The following is an 18,389-nucleotide window of genomic DNA, read 5'->3' as shown; positions in this document are numbered from 1 at the left end:
GCAATATCAGTTTTTCGATATATGTTTTTCAATATCGGTTTTTCAATATCAGTTTTTCGATATAGGTTTGTCAATATCGGTTTTTCAATATCGGTTTTTCAATATCGGCTTTTCCAAATCAGTTTTTCGATATCAGTTTTTCAATATTTGCTTTACAAAATCGGTTTTTCAATATCGGTTTAGAACAATATCGGTTTTGCAATATCAGTTTCTCAATATCAGTTTTTCGATATCAGTTTTTCAATATTTGTTTTTCAATATCGGTTTTTCAATATCGGTTCTAATATCGGTTTCAATATCGGTTTTGCAATATCAGTTTTTCGATATAAGTTTTCCAATATCGGTTTTTCAATATCGGTTTTTCAATATCAGTTTTTCAATATCAGTTTTTCAATATTTGTTTTTCAATATCGGTTTTTCAATATTTGTTTTTCAATATCGGTTTTTCAATATTTGTTCTCCAATATCGGTTTTTCAATATCGGTTTTTCAATATTTGTTTTTCGATATAGGTTTGTCAATATCGGTTTTTCAATATCGGTTTTTCAATATCGGCTTTTCCAAATCAGTTTTTCGATATCAGTTTTTCAATATTTGCTTTACAAAATCGGTTTTTCAATATCGGTTTTTCAATATCGGTTTTTCAATATTTGTTTTTCAATATCGGTTTTTCAATATCAGTTTTTCAATATTTGTTCTCCAATATCGGTTTTTGAATATCGGTTCTAATATCGGATTCAATATCGGTTTTTCAATATCGGTTTTTCAATATCAGTTTTTCAATATTTGTTTTTCAATATCGGTTTTTCAATATCGGTTCTAATATCGGTTTCAATATCGGTTTTGCAATATCAGTTTTTCGATATATGTTTTTCAATATCGGTTTTTCAATATCAGTTTTTCGATATAGGTTTGTCAATATCGGTTTTTCAATATCGGTTTTTCAATATCGGCTTTTCCAAATCAGTTTTTCGATATCAGTTTTTCAATATTTGCTTTACAAAATCGGTTTTTCAATATCGGTTTAGAACAATATCGGTTTTGCAATATCAGTTTCTCAATATCAGTTTTTCGATATCAGTTTTTCAATATTTGTTTTTCAATATCGGTATTTCAATATCGGTTCTAATATCGGTTTCAATATCGGTTTTGCAATATCAGTTTTTTGATATATGTTTTTCAATATCGGTTTTTCAATATCGGTTCTAATATCGGTTTCAATATCGGTTTTGCAATATTAGTTTTTCGATATAAGTTTTCCAATATCGGTTTTTCAATATCGGTTTTTCAATATCGGTTTTTCATATCGGTTTTTCAATATCGGTTTTTCAATATTTGTTTTTCAATATCGGTTTCTCAATATTTGTTCTCCAATATCGGTTTTTCAATATCGGTTTTTCAATATTTGTTTTTCAATATCGGTTTTTCAATATCGGTTCTAATATCGGTTTCAATATCGGTTCTAATATCGGTTTTGCAATATCAGTTTTTCAATATTTGTTCTCCAATATCGGTTTTTCAATATCGGTTTTTCAATAATTGTTTTTCAATATCGGTTTTTCAATATTTGTTCTCCAATATCGGTTTTTGAATATCGGTTCTAATATCGGATTCAATATCGGTTTTTCAATATCAGTTTTTCGATATCAGTTTTTCAATATTTGTTCTCCAATATCGGTTTTTCAATATCGGTTTTTCAATATTTGTTTTTCAATATCGGTTTTTCAATATTTGTTCTCCAATATCGGTTTTTGAATATCGGTTCTAATATCGGATTCAATATCGGTTTTTCAATATCAGTTTTTCGATATCAGTTTTTCAATATTTGTTTTTCAATATCGGTTTTTCAATATCGGTTTTTCAATATCGGTTTTTCAATATCGGTTTTTCAATATCAGTTTTTCAATATTTGTTCTCCAATATCGGTTTTTGAATATCGGTTCTAATATCGGATTCACTATCGTTTTTTCAATATCGGTTTTTCAATATCAGTTTTTCGATATAAGTTTTCCAATATCGGTTTTTCAATATCGGTTTTGCAATATCAGTTTTTCGATATAAGTTTTTCGATATAGGTTTGTCAATATCGGTTTCAATATCGGTTTTGCAATATCAGTTTTTCAATATTTGTTTTTCAATATCGGTTTTTCAATATCGGTTCTAATATCGGTTTCAATATCGGTTTTGCAATATAAGTTTTTCGATATAAGTTTTTCAATATTGGTTTTTCAATATCGGTTTTGCAATATCAGTTTTTCGATATAAGATTTCCAATATCGGTTTTTCAATATCGGTTTTGCAATATCAGTTTTTCGATATAAGTTTTTCAATATCGTTTTTTCAATATCGGTTTTTCAATATTTGTTTTTCAATATCGGTTTTTCAATATCAGTTTTTCAATATTTGTTCTCCAATATCGGTTTTTGAATATCGGTTCTAATATCGGATTCAATATCGGTTTTTCAATATCGGTTTTTCAATATCAGTTTTTCAATATCAGTTGTTCAATATTTGTTTTTCAATATCGGTTTTTCAATATCGGTTCTAATATCGGTTTCAATATCGGTTTTGCAATATCAGTTTTTCGATATATGTTTTTCAATATCGGTTTTTCAATATCAGTTTTTCGATATAGGTTTGTCAATATCGGTTTTTCAATATCGGTTTTTCAATATCGGCTTTTCCAAATCAGTTTTTCGATATCAGTTTTTCAATATTTGCTTTACAAAATCGGTTTTTCAATATCGGTTTAGAACAATATCGGTTTTGCAATATCAGTTTCTCAATATCAGTTTTTCGATATCAGTTTTTCAATATTTGTTTTTCAATATCGGTTTTTCAATATCGGTTCTAATATCGGTTTCAATATCGGTTTTGCAATATCAGTTTTTCGATATAAGTTTTCCAATATCGGTTTTTCAATATCGGTTTTTCAATATCAGTTTTTCAATATCAGTTTTTCAATATTTGTTTTTCAATATCGGTTTTTCAATATTTGTTTTTCAATATCGGTTTTTCAATATTTGTTCTCCAATATCGGTTTTTCAATATCGGTTTTTCAATATTTGTTTTTCAATATCGGTTTTTCAATATTTGTTCTCCAATATCGGTTTTTGAATATCGGTTCTAATATCGGATTCAATATCGGTTTTTCAATATCAGTTTTTCGATATCAGTTTTTCAATATTTGTTTTTCAATATCGGTTTTTCAATATCGGTTCTAATATCGGTTTCAATATCGGCTTTTCCAAATCAGTTTTTCGATATCAGTTTTTCAATATTTGCTTTACAAAATCGGTTTTTCAATATCGGTTCTAATATCGGTTTTGCAATATCAGTTTTTCAATATTTGTTCTCCAATATCGGTTTTTCAATATCGGTTTTTCAATATTTGTTTTTCAATATCGGTTTTTCAATATTTGTTCTCCAATATCGGTTTTTGAATATCGGTTCTAATATCGGATTCAATATCGGTTTTTCAATATCAGTTTTTCGATATCAGTTTTTCAATATTTGTTTTTCAATATCGGTTTTCAATATCGGTTTTTCAATATCGGTTTTTCAATATCGGTTTTTGAATATCGGTTCTAATATCGGATTCAATATCGGTTTTTCAATATCAGTTTTTCGATATCAGTTTTTCAATATTTGTTTTTCAATATCGGTTTTTCAATATCGGTTCTAATATCGGTTTCAATATCGGCTTTTCCAAATCAGTTTTTCGATATCAGTTTTTCAATATTTGCTTTACAAAATCGGTTTTTCAATATCGGTTCTAATATCGGTTTTGCAATATCAGTTTTTCAATATTTGTTCTCCAATATCGGTTTTTCAATATCGGTTTTTCAATATTTGTTTTTCAATATCGGTTTTTCAATATTTGTTCTCCAATATCGGTTTTTGAATATCGGTTCTAATATCGGATTCAATATCGGTTTTTCAATATCGGTTTTTCAATATCAGTTTTTCAATATCAGTTTTTCAATATTTGTTTTTCAATATCGGTTTTTCAATATCGGTTCTAATATCGGTTTCAATATCGGTTTTGCAATATCAGTTTTTCGATATATGTTTTTCAATATCGGTTTTTCAATATCAGTTTTTCGATATAGGTTTGTCAATATCGGTTTTTCAATATCGGTTTTTCAATATCGGCTTTTCCAAATCAGTTTTTCGATATCAGTTTTTCAATATTTGCTTTACAAAATCGGTTTTTCAATATCGGTTTAGAACAATATCGGTTTTGCAATATCAGTTTCTCAATATCAGTTTTTCGATATCAGTTTTTCAATATTTGTTTTTCAATATCGGTTTTTCAATATCGGTTCTAATATCGGTTTCAATATCGGTTTTGCAATATCAGTTTTTCGATATAAGTTTTCCAATATCGGTTTTTCAATATCGGTTTTTCAATATCAGTTTTTCAATATCAGTTTTTCAATATTTGTTTTTCAATATCGGTTTTTCAATATTTGTTTTTCAATATCGGTTTTTCAATATTTGTTCTCCAATATCGGTTTTTCAATATCGGTTTTTCAATATTTGTTTTTCAATATCGGTTTTTCAATATTTGTTCTCCAATATCGGTTTTTGAATATCGGTTCTAATATCGGATTCAATATCGGTTTTTCAATATCAGTTTTTCGATATCAGTTTTTCAATATTTGTTTTTCAATATCGGTTTTTCAATATCGGTTCTAATATCGGTTTCAATATCGGCTTTTCCAAATCAGTTTTTCGATATCAGTTTTTCAATATTTGCTTTACAAAATCGGTTTTTCAATATCGGTTTAGAACAATATCGGTTTTGCAATATCAGTTTCTCAATATCAGTTTTTCGATATCAGTTTTTCAATATTTGTTTTTCAATATCGGTTTTTCAATATCGGTTCTAATATCGGTTTCAATATCGGTTTTGCAATATCAGTTTTTCGATATAAGTTTTCCAATATCGGTTTTTCAATATCGGTTTTTCAATATCAGTTTTTCAATATCAGTTTTTCAATATTTGTTTTTCAATATCGGTTTTTCAATATTTGTTTTTCAATATCGGTTTTTCAATATTTGTTCTCCAATATCGGTTTTTCAATATCGGTTTTTCAATATTTGTTTTTCAATATCGGTTTTTCAATATTTGTTCTCCAATATCGGTTTTTGAATATCGGTTCTAATATCGGATTCAATATCGGTTTTTCAATATCAGTTTTTCGATATCAGTTTTTCAATATTTGTTTTTCAATATCGGTTTTTCAATATCGGTTCTAATATCGGTTTCAATATCGGTTTTGCAATATCAGTTTTTCGATATAAGTTTTTCAATATTGGTTTTTCAATATCGGTTTTTCAATATCGGTTCTAATATCGGTTTTGCAATATCAGTTTTTCAATATTTGTTCTCCAATATCGGTTTTTCAATATCGGTTTTTCAATATTTGTTTTTCAATATCGGTTTTTCAATATTTGTTCTCCAATATCGGTTTTTGAATATCGGTTCTAATATCGGATTCAATATCGGTTTTTCAATATCAGTTTTTCGATATCAGTTTTTCAATATTTGTTTTTCAATATCGGTTTTCAATATCGGTTTTTCAATATCGGTTTTTCAATATCGGTTTTTCAATATCAGTTTTTCAATATTTGTTCTCCAATATCGGTTTTTGAATATCGGTTCTAATATCGGGTTCAATATCGTTTTTTCAATATCGGTTTTTCAATATCCGTTTTTCGATATAAGTTTTCCAATATCGGTTTTTCAATATCGGTTTTGCAATATCAGTTTTTCGATATAAGTTTTTCGATATAGGTTTGTCAATATCGGTTTCAATATCGGTTTTGCAATATCAGTTTTTCGATATAAGTTTTTCAATATCGGTTTTTGAATATCGGTTCTAATATCGGATTCAATATCGGTTTTTCAATATCAGTTTTTCGATATAAGTTTTCCAATATCGGTTTTTCAATATCGGTTTTTCAATATCAGTTTTTCAATATTTGCTTTACAATATCGGTTTTTCAATATCGGTTTAGAACAATATCGGTTTTGCAATATCAGTTTCTCAATATCAGTTTTTCGATATCAGTTTTTCAATATTTGTTTTTCAATATCGGTTTTTCAATATCGGTTCTAATATCGGTTTCAATATCGGTTTTGCAATATTAGTTTTTCGATATAAGTTTTCCAATATCGGTTTTTCAATATCGGTTTTTCAATATCGGTTTTTCAATATCGGTTTTTCAATATTTGTTTTTCAATATCGGTTTTTCAATATCGGTTTTTCAATATTTGTTTTTCAATATCGGTTTTTCAATATCAGTTTTTCAATATTTGTTCTCCAATATCGGTTTTTGAATATCGGTTCTAATATCGGATTCAATATCGGTTTTTCAATATCGGTTTTTCAATATCAGTTTTTCAATATCAGTTTTTCAATATTTGTTTTTCAATATCGGTTCTAATATCGGTTTCAATATCGGTTTTGCAATATCAGTTTTTCGATATATGTTTTTCAATATCGGTTTTTCAATATCAGTTTTTCGATATAGGTTTGTCAATATCGGTTTTTCAATATCGGTTTTTCAATATCGGTTCTAATATCGGTTTCAATATCGGTTTTGCAATATCAGTTTTTCGATATAAGTTTTCCAATATCGGTTTTTCAATATCGGTTTTTCAATATCAGTTTTGCAATATCAGTTTTTCGATATAAGTTTTTCAATATTGGTTTTTCAATATCGGTTTTTCAATATCGGTTCTAATATCGGTTTTGCAATATCAGTTTTTCGATATAAGTTTTTCAATATCGTTTTTTCAATATCGGTTTTTCAATATTTGTTTTTCAATATCGGTTTTTCAATATCAGTTTTTCAATTTTTGAACAAAAATATCGGTTTTTCAATATCGGTTTTTCAATATCGGTTTTTCAATATTTGTTTTTCAATATCGGTTTTTCAATATTTGTTCTCCAATATCGGTTTTTCAATATCGGTTTTTCAATATTTGTTTTTCAATATCGGTTTTTCAATATTTGTTCTCCAATATCGGTTTTTGAATATCGGTTCTAATATCGGATTCAATATCGGTTTTTCAATATCAGTTTTTCAATATCAGTTTTTCAATATTTGTTTTTCAATATCGGTTTTTCAATATCGGTTCTAATATCGGTTTCAATATCGGTTTTGCAATATCAGTTTTTCGATATATGTTTTTCAATATCGGTTTTTCAATATCAGTTTTTCGATATAGGTTTGTCAATATCGGTTTTTCAATATCGGTTTTTCAATATCGGCTTTTCCAAATCAGTTTTTCGATATAAGTTTTCCAATATCGGTTTTTCAATATCGGTTTTTCAATATCAGTTTTGCAATATCAGTTTTTCGATATAAGTTTTTCAATATTGGTTTTTCAATATCGGTTTTTCAATATCGGTTCTAATATCGGTTTTGCAATATCAGTTTTTCGATATAAGTTTTTCAATATCGTTTTTTCAATATCGGTTTTTCAATATTTGTTTTTCAATATCGGTTTTTCAATATCAGTTTTTCAATTTTTGAACAAAAATATCGGTTTTTCAATATCGGTTTTTCAATATCGGTTTTTCAATATTTGTTTTTCAATATCGGTTTTTCAATATTTGTTCTCCAATATCGGTTTTTCAATATCGGTTTTTCAATATTTGTTTTTCAATATCGGTTTTTCAATATTTGTTCTCCAATATCGGTTTTTGAATATCGGTTCTAATATCGGATTCAATATCAGTTTTTCGATATCAGTTTTTCAATATTTGTTTTTCAATATCGGTTTTCAATATCAGTTTTTCGATATAGGTTTGTCAATATCGGTTTTTCAATATCGGTTTTTCAATATCGGCTTTTCCAAATCAGTTTTTCAATATCAGTTTTTCAATATTTGTTTTTCAATATCGGTTTTTCAATATCGGTTCTAATATCGGTTTCAATATCGGTTTTGCAATATCAGTTTTTCGATATATGTTTTTCAATATCGGTTTTTCAATATTTGTTTTTCAATATCGGTTTTTCAATATTTGTTCTCCAATATCGGTTTTTCAATATCGGTTTTTCAATATTTGTTTTTCAATATCGGTTTTTCAATATTTGTTCTCCAATATCGGTTTTTGAATATCGGTTCTAATATCGGATTCAATATCGGTTTTTCAATATCAGTTTTTCGATATCAGTTTTTCAATATTTGTTTTTCAATATCGGTTTTTCAATATCGGTTCTAATATCGGTTTCAATATCGGTTTTGCAATATCAGTTTTTCGATATAAGTTTTTCAATATTGGTTTTTCAATATCGGTTTTTCAATATCGGTTCTAATATCGGTTTTGCAATATCAGTTTTTCAATATTTGTTCTCCAATATCGGTTTTTCAATATCGGTTTTTCAATATTTGTTTTTCAATATCGGTTTTTCAATATTTGTTCTCCAATATCGGTTTTTGAATATCGGTTCTAATATCGGATTCAATATCGGTTTTTCAATATCAGTTTTTCGATATCAGTTTTTCAATATTTGTTTTTCAATATCGGTTTTCAATATCGGTTTTTCAATATCGGTTTTTCAATATCGGTTTTTGAATATCGGTTCTAATATCGGATTCAATATCAGTTTTTCAAAGTCAGTTTTTCGATATAAGTTTTCCAATATCGGTTTTTCAATATCGGTTTTTCAATATCAGTTTTTCAATATTTGCTTTACAATATCGGTTTTTCAATATCGGTTTAGAACAATATCGGTTTTGCAATATCAGTTTCTCAATATCAGTTTTTCGATATCAGTTTTTCAATATTTGTTTTTCAATATCGGTTTTTCAATATCGGTTCTAATATCGGTTTCAATATCGGTTTTGCAATATTAGTTTTTCGATATAAGTTTTCCAATATCGGTTTTTCAATATCGGTTTTTCAATATCGGTTTTTCAATATTTGTTTTTCAATATCGGTTTTTCAATATCGGTTTTTCAATATTTGTTTTTCAATATCGGTTTTTCAATATCAGTTTTTCAATATTTGTTCTCCAATATCGGTTTTTGAATATCGGTTCTAATATCGGATTCAATATCGGTTTTTCAATATCGGTTTTTCAATATCAGTTTTTCAATATCAGTTTTTCAATATTTGTTTTTCAATATCGGTTCTAATATCGGTTTCAATATCGGTTTTGCAATATCAGTTTTTCGATATATGTTTTTCAATATCGGTTTTTCAATATCAGTTTTTCGATATAGGTTTGTCAATATCGGTTTTTCAATATCGGTTTTTCAATATCGGTTCTAATATCGGTATCAATATCGGTTTTGCAATATCAGTTTTTCGATATAAGTTTTCCAATATCGGTTTTTCAATATCGGTTTTTCAATATCAGTTTTGCAATATCAGTTTTTCGATATAAGTTTTTCAATATTGGTTTTTCAATATCGGTTTTTCAATATCGGTTCTAATATCGGTTTTGTAATATCAGTTTTTCGATATAAGTTTTTCAATATCGTTTTTTCAATATCGGTTTTTCAATATTTGTTTTTCAATATCGGTTTTTCAATATCAGTTTTTCAATTTTTGAACAAAAATATCGGTTTTTCAATATCGGTTTTTCAATATCGGTTCTAATATCGGTTTCAATATCGGTTTTGCAATATCAGTTTTTCGATATAAGTTTTCCAATATCGGTTTTTCAATATCGGTTTTTCAATATTTGTTTTTCAATATCGGTTTTTCAATATCGGTTTTTCAATATTTGTTTTTCAATATCGGTTTTTCAATATCAGTTTTTCAATATCAGTTTTTCAATATTTGTTTTTCAATATCGGTTTTTCAATATCGGTTCTAATATCGGTTTCAATATCGGTTTTGCAATATCAGTTTTTCGATATATGTTTTTCAATATCGGTTTTTCAATATCAGTTTTTCGATATAGGTTTGTCAATATCGGTTTTTCAATATCGGTTTTTCAATATCGGCTTTTCCAAATCAGTTTTTCGATATCAGTTTTTCAATATTTGCTTTACAAAATCGGTTTTTCAATATCGGTTTAGAACAATATCGGTTTTGCAATATCAGTTTCTCAATATCAGTTTTTCGATATCAGTTTTTCAATATTTGTTTTTCAATATCGGTTTTTCAATATCGGTTCTAATATCGGTTTCAATATCGGTTTTGCAATATCAGTTTTTCGATATAAGTTTTCCAATATCGGTTTTTCAATATCGGTTTTTCAATATCAGTTTTTCAATATCAGTTTTTCAATATTTGTTTTTCAATATCGGTTTTTCAATATCGGTTCTAATATCGGTTTCAATATCGGTTTTGCAATATCAGTTTTTTGATATATGTTTTTCAATATCGGTTCTAATATCGGTTTCAATATCGGTTTTGCAATATTAGTTTTTCGATATAAGTTTTCCAATATCGGTTTTTCAATATCGGTTTTTCAATATCGGTTTTTCATATCGGTTTTTCAATATCGGTTTTTCAATATTTGTTTTTCAATATCGGTTTTTCAATATTTGTTCTCCAATATCGGTTTTTCAATATCGGTTTTTCAATATTTGTTTTTCAATATCGGTTTTTCAATATTTGTTCTCCAATATCGGTTTTTGAATATCGGTTCTAATATCGGATTCAATATCGGTTTTTCAATATCAGTTTTTCGATATCAGTTTTTCAATATTTGTTTTTCAATATCGGTTTTTCAATATCGGTTCTAATATCGGTTTCAATATCGGTTTTGCAATATCAGTTTTTCGATATAAGTTTTTCAATATTGGTTTTTCAATATCGGTTTTTCAATATCGGTTCTAATATCGGTTTTGCAATATCAGTTTTTCAATATTTGTTCTCCAATATCGGTTTTTCAATATCGGTTCTAATATCGGATTCAATATCGGTTTTTCAATATCAGTTTTTCGATATCAGTTTTTCAATATTTGTTTTTCAATATCGGTTTTCAATATCGGTTTTTCAATATCGGTTTTTCAATATCGGTTTTTCAATATCAGTTTTTCAATATTTGTTCTCCAATATCGGTTTTTGAATATCGGTTCTAATATCGGGTTCAATATCGTTTTTTCAATATCGGTTTTTCAATATCCGTTTTTCGATATAAGTTTTCCAATATCGGTTTTTCAATATCGGTTTTGCAATATCAGTTTTTCGATATAAGTTTTTCGATATAGGTTTGTCAATATCGGTTTCAATATCGGTTTTGCAATATCAGTTTTTCGATATAAGTTTTTCAATATCGGTTTTTGAATATCGGTTCTAATATCGGATTCAATATCGGTTTTTCAATATCAGTTTTTCGATATAAGTTTTCCAATATCGGTTTTTCAATATCGGTTTTTCAATATCAGTTTTTCAATATTTGCTTTACAATATCGGTTTTTCAATATCGGTTTAGAACAATATCGGTTTTGCAATATCAGTTTCTCAATATCAGTTTTTCGATATCAGTTTTTCAATATTTGTTTTTCAATATCGGTTTTTCAATATCGGTTCTAATATCGGTTTCAATATCGGTTTTGCAATATTAGTTTTTCGATATAAGTTTTCCAATATCGGTTTTTCAATATCGGTTTTTCAATATCGGTTTTTCAATATCGGTTTTTCAATATTTGTTTTTCAATATCGGTTTTTCAATATCGGTTTTTCAATATTTGTTTTTCAATATCGGTTTTTCAATATCAGTTTTTCAATATTTGTTCTCCAATATCGGTTTTTGAATATCGGTTCTAATATCGGATTCAATATCGGTTTTTCAATATCGGTTTTTCAATATCAGTTTTTCAATATCAGTTTTTCAATATTTGTTTTTCAATATCGGTTCTAATATCGGTTTCAATATCGGTTTTGCAATATCAGTTTTTCGATATATGTTTTTCAATATCGGTTTTTCAATATCAGTTTTTCGATATAGGTTTGTCAATATCGGTTTTTCAATATCGGTTTTTCAATATCGGTTCTAATATCGGTTTCAATATCGGTTTTGCAATATCAGTTTTTCGATATAAGTTTTTCGATATAGGTTTGTCAATATCGGTTTCAATATCGGTTTTGCAATATCAGTTTTTCGATATAAGTTTTTCAATATCGGTTTTTGAATATCGGTTCTAATATCGGATTCAATATCGGTTTTTCAATATCAGTTTTTCGATATAAGTTTTCCAATATCGGTTTTTCAATATCGGTTTTTCAATATCAGTTTTTCAATATTTGCTTTACAATATCGGTTTTTCAATATCGGTTTAGAACAATATCGGTTTTGCAATATCAGTTTCTCAATATCAGTTTTTCGATATCAGTTTTTCAATATTTGTTTTTCAATATCGGTTTTTCAATATCGGTTCTAATATCGGTTTCAATATCGGTTTTGCAATATTAGTTTTTCGATATAAGTTTTCCAATATCGGTTTTTCAATATCGGTTTTTCAATATCGGTTTTTCAATATCGGTTTTTCAATATTTGTTTTTCAATATCGGTTTTTCAATATCGGTTTTTCAATATTTGTTTTTCAATATCGGTTTTTCAATATCAGTTTTTCAATATTTGTTCTCCAATATCGGTTTTTGAATATCGGTTCTAATATCGGATTCAATATCGGTTTTTCAATATCGGTTTTTCAATATCAGTTTTTCAATATCAGTTTTTCAATATTTGTTTTTCAATATCGGTTCTAATATCGGTTTCAATATCGGTTTTGCAATATCAGTTTTTCGATATATGTTTTTCAATATCGGTTTTTCAATATCAGTTTTTCGATATAGGTTTGTCAATATCGGTTTTTCAATATCGGTTTTTCAATATCGGTTCTAATATCGGTATCAATATCGGTTTTGCAATATCAGTTTTTCGATATAAGTTTTCCAATATCGGTTTTTCAATATCGGTTTTTCAATATCAGTTTTGCAATATCAGTTTTTCGATATAAGTTTTTCAATATTGGTTTTTCAATATCGGTTTTTCAATATCGGTTCTAATATCGGTTTTGCAATATCAGTTTTTCGATATAAGTTTTTCAATATCGTTTTTTCAATATCGGTTTTTCAATATTTGTTTTTCAATATCGGTTTTTCAATATCAGTTTTTCAATTTTTGAACAAAAATATCGGTTTTTCAATATCGGTTTTTCAATATCGGTTCTAATATCGGTTTCAATATCGGTTTTGCAATATCAGTTTTTCGATATAAGTTTTCCAATATCGGTTTTTCAATATCGGTTTTTCAATATTTGTTTTTCAATATCGGTTTTTCAATATCGGTTTTTCAATATTTGTTTTTCAATATCGGTTTTTCAATATCAGTTTTTCAATATCAGTTTTTCAATATTTGTTTTTCAATATCGGTTTTTCAATATCGGTTCTAATATCGGTTTCAATATCGGTTTTGCAATATCAGTTTTTCGATATATGTTTTTCAATATCGGTTTTTCAATATCAGTTTTTCGATATAGGTTTGTCAATATCGGTTTTTCAATATCGGTTTTTCAATATCGGCTTTTCCAAATCAGTTTTTCGATATCAGTTTTTCAATATTTGCTTTACAAAATCGGTTTTTCAATATCGGTTTAGAACAATATCGGTTTTGCAATATCAGTTTCTCAATATCAGTTTTTCGATATCAGTTTTTCAATATTTGTTTTTCAATATCGGTTTTTCAATATCGGTTCTAATATCGGTTTCAATATCGGTTTTGCAATATCAGTTTTTCGATATAAGTTTTCCAATATCGGTTTTTCAATATCGGTTTTTCAATATCAGTTTTTCAATATCAGTTTTTCAATATTTGTTTTTCAATATCGGTTTTTCAATATCGGTTCTAATATCGGTTTCAATATCGGTTTTGCAATATCAGTTTTTTGATATATGTTTTTCAATATCGGTTCTAATATCGGTTTCAATATCGGTTTTGCAATATTAGTTTTTCGATATAAGTTTTCCAATATCGGTTTTTCAATATCGGTTTTTCAATATCGGTTTTTCATATCGGTTTTTCAATATCGGTTTTTCAATATTTGTTTTTCAATATCGGTTTTTCAATATTTGTTCTCCAATATCGGTTTTTCAATATCGGTTTTTCAATATTTGTTTTTCAATATCGGTTTTTCAATATTTGTTCTCCAATATCGGTTTTTGAATATCGGTTCTAATATCGGATTCAATATCGGTTTTTCAATATCAGTTTTTCGATATCAGTTTTTCAATATTTGTTTTTCAATATCGGTTTTTCAATATCGGTTCTAATATCGGTTTCAATATCGGTTTTGCAATATCAGTTTTTCGATATAAGTTTTTCAATATTGGTTTTTCAATATCGGTTTTTCAATATCGGTTCTAATATCGGTTTTGCAATATCAGTTTTTCAATATTTGTTCTCCAATATCGGTTTTTCAATATCGGTTTTTCAATATTTGTTTTTCAATATCGGTTTTTCAATATCGGTTCTAATATCGGATTCAATATCGGTTTTTCAATATCAGTTTTTCGATATCAGTTTTTCAATATTTGTTTTTCAATATCGGTTTTCAATATCGGTTTTTCAATATCGGTTTTTCAATATCGGTTTTTCAATATCAGTTTTTCAATATTTGTTCTCCAATATCGGTTTTTGAATATCGGTTCTAATATCGGGTTCAATATCGTTTTTTCAATATCGGTTTTTCAATATCCGTTTTTCGATATAAGTTTTCCAATATCGGTTTTTCAATATCGGTTTTGCAATATCAGTTTTTCGATATAAGTTTTTCGATATAGGTTTGTCAATATCGGTTTCAATATCGGTTTTGCAATATCAGTTTTTCGATATAAGTTTTTCAATATCGGTTTTTGAATATCGGTTCTAATATCGGATTCAATATCGGTTTTTCAATATCAGTTTTTCGATATAAGTTTTCCAATATCGGTTTTTCAATATCGGTTTTTCAATATCAGTTTTTCAATATTTGCTTTACAATATCGGTTTTTCAATATCGGTTTAGAACAATATCGGTTTTGCAATATCAGTTTCTCAATATCAGTTTTTCGATATCAGTTTTTCAATATTTGTTTTTCAATATCGGTTTTTCAATATCGGTTCTAATATCGGTTTCAATATCGGTTTTGCAATATTAGTTTTTCGATATAAGTTTTCCAATATCGGTTTTTCAATATCGGTTTTTCAATATCGGTTTTTCAATATCGGTTTTTCAATATTTGTTTTTCAATATCGGTTTTTCAATATCGGTTTTTCAATATTTGTTTTTCAATATCGGTTTTTCAATATCAGTTTTTCAATATTTGTTCTCCAATATCGGTTTTTGAATATCGGTTCTAATATCGGATTCAATATCGGTTTTTCAATATCGGTTTTTCAATATCAGTTTTTCAATATCAGTTTTTCAATATTTGTTTTTCAATATCGGTTCTAATATCGGTTTCAATATCGGTTTTGCAATATCAGTTTTTCGATATATGTTTTTCAATATCGGTTTTTCAATATCAGTTTTTCGATATAGGTTTGTCAATATCGGTTTTTCAATATCGGTTTTTCAATATCGGTTCTAATATCGGTTTCAATATCGGTTTTGCAATATCAGTTTTTCGATATAAGTTTTTCGATATAGGTTTGTCAATATCGGTTTTGCAATATCAGTTTTTCGATATAAGTTTTTCGATATAGGTTTGTCAATATCGGTTTCAATATCGGTTTTGCAATATCAGTTTTTCGATATAAGTTTTTCAATATCGGTTTTTGAATATCGGTTCTAATATCGGATTCAATATCGGTTTTTCAATATCAGTTTTTCGATATAAGTTTTCCAATATCGGTTTTTCAATATCGGTTTTTCAATATCAGTTTTTCAATATTTGCTTTACAATATCGGTTTTTCAATATCGGTTTAGAACAATATCGGTTTTGCAATATCAGTTTCTCAATATCAGTTTTTCGATATCAGTTTTTCAATATTTGTTTTTCAATATCGGTTTTTCAATATCGGTTCTAATATCGGTTTCAATATCGGTTTTGCAATATTAGTTTTTCGATATAAGTTTTCCAATATCGGTTTTTCAATATCGGTTTTTCAATATCGGTTTTTCAATATCGGTTTTTCAATATTTGTTTTTCAATATCGGTTTTTCAATATCGGTTTTTCAATATTTGTTTTTCAATATCGGTTTTTCAATATCAGTTTTTCAATATTTGTTCTCCAATATCGGTTTTTGAATATCGGTTCTAATATCGGATTCAATATCGGTTTTTCAATATCGGTTTTTCAATATCAGTTTTTCAATATCAGTTTTTCAATATTTGTTTTTCAATATCGGTTCTAATATCGGTTTCAATATCGGTTTTGCAATATCAGTTTTTCGATATATGTTTTTCAATATCGGTTTTTCAATATCAGTTTTTCGATATAGGTTTGTCAATATCGGTTTTTCAATATCGGTTTTTCAATATCGGTTCTAATATCGGTTTCAATATCGGTTTTGCAATATCAGTTTTTCGATATAAGTTTTCCAATATCGGTTTTTCAATATCGGTTTTTCAATATCAGTTTTGCAATATCAGTTTTTCGATATAAGTTTTTCAATATTGGTTTTTCAATATCGGTTTTTCAATATCGGTTCTAATATCGGTTTTGCAATATCAGTTTTTCGATATAAGTTTTTCAATATCGTTTTTTCAATATCGGTTTTTCAATATTTGTTTTTCAATATCGGTTTTTCAATATCAGTTTTTCAATTTTTGAACAAAAATATCGGTTTTTCAATATCGGTTTTTCAATATCGGTTTTTCAATATTTGTTTTTCAATATCGGTTTTTCAATATTTGTTCTCCAATATCGGTTTTTCAATATCGGTTTTTCAATATTTGTTTTTCAATATCGGTTTTTCAATATTTGTTCTCCAATATCGGTTTTTGAATATCGGTTCTAATATCGGATTCAATATCGGTTTTTCAATATCAGTTTTTCAATATCAGTTTTTCAATATTTGTTTTTCAATATCGGTTTTTCAATATCGGTTCTAATATCGGTTTCAATATCGGTTTTGCAATATCAGTTTTTCGATATATGTTTTTCAATATCGGTTTTTCAATATCAGTTTTTCGATATAGGTTTGTCAATATCGGTTTTTCAATATCGGTTTTTCAATATCGGCTTTTCCAAATCAGTTTTTCGATATCAGTTTTTCAATATTTGCTTTACAAAATCGGTTTTTCAATATCGGTTTAGAACAATATCGGTTTTGCAATATCAGTTTCTCAATATCAGTTTTTCGATATCAGTTTTTCAATATTTGTTTTTCAATATCGGTTTTTCAATATCGGTTCTAATATCGGTTTCAATATCGGTTTTGCAATATCAGTTTTTCGATATAAGTTTTCCAATATCGGTTTTTCAGTATCGGTTTTTCAATATCAGTTTTTCAATATCAGTTTTTCAATATTTGTTTTTCAATATCGGTTTTTCAATATCGGTTCTAATATCGGTTTTTCAATATCGGTTCTAATATCGGTATCAATATCGGTTTTTCAATATCGGTTTTTCAATATCGGTTTTTCAATATTTGTTTTTCAATATCGGTTTTTCAATATTTGTTCTCCAATATCGGTTTTTCAATATCGGTTTTTCAATATTTGTTTTTCAATATCGGTTTTTCAATATTTGTTCTCCAATATCGGTTTTTGAATATCGGTTCTAATATCGGATTCAATATCGGTTTTTCAATATCAGTTTTTCAATATCAGTTTTTCAATATTTGTTTTTCAATATCGGTTTTTCAATATCGGTTCTAATATCGGTTTCAATATCGGTTTTGCAATATCAGTTTTTCGATATATGTTTTTCAATATCGGTTTTTCAATATCAGTTTTTCGATATAGGTTTGTCAATATCGGTTTTTCAATATCGGTTTTTCAATATCGGCTTTTCCAAATCAGTTTTTCGATATCAGTTTTTCAATATTTGCTTTACAAAATCGGTTTTTCAATATCGGTTTAGAACAATATCGGTTTTGCAATATCAGTTTCTCAATATCAGTTTTTCGATATCAGTTTTTCAATATTTGTTTTTCAATATCGGTTTTTCAATATCGGTTCTAATATCGGTTTCAATATCGGTTTTGCAATATCAGTTTTTCGATATAAGTTTTCCAATATCGGTTTTTCAGTATCGGTTTTTCAATATCAGTTTTTCAATATCAGTTTTTCAATATTTGTTTTTCAATATCGGTTTTTCAATATCGGTTCTAATATCGGTTTTTCAATATCGGTTCTAATATCGGTATCAATATCGGTTTTGCAATATCAGTTTTTTGATATATGTTTTTCAATATCGGTTCTAATATCGGTTTCAATATCGGTTTTGCAATATTAGTTTTTCGATATAAGTTTTCC

Source organism: Andrena cerasifolii, chromosome 16, assembly GCF_050908995.1.
Source record: "Andrena cerasifolii isolate SP2316 chromosome 16, iyAndCera1_principal, whole genome shotgun sequence".
NCBI lineage: Eukaryota > Metazoa > Arthropoda > Insecta > Hymenoptera > Andrenidae > Andrena > Andrena cerasifolii.
The sequence above is the reverse complement of the archived record's forward strand: the minus strand, read 5'-3'. Positions refer to the sequence as shown.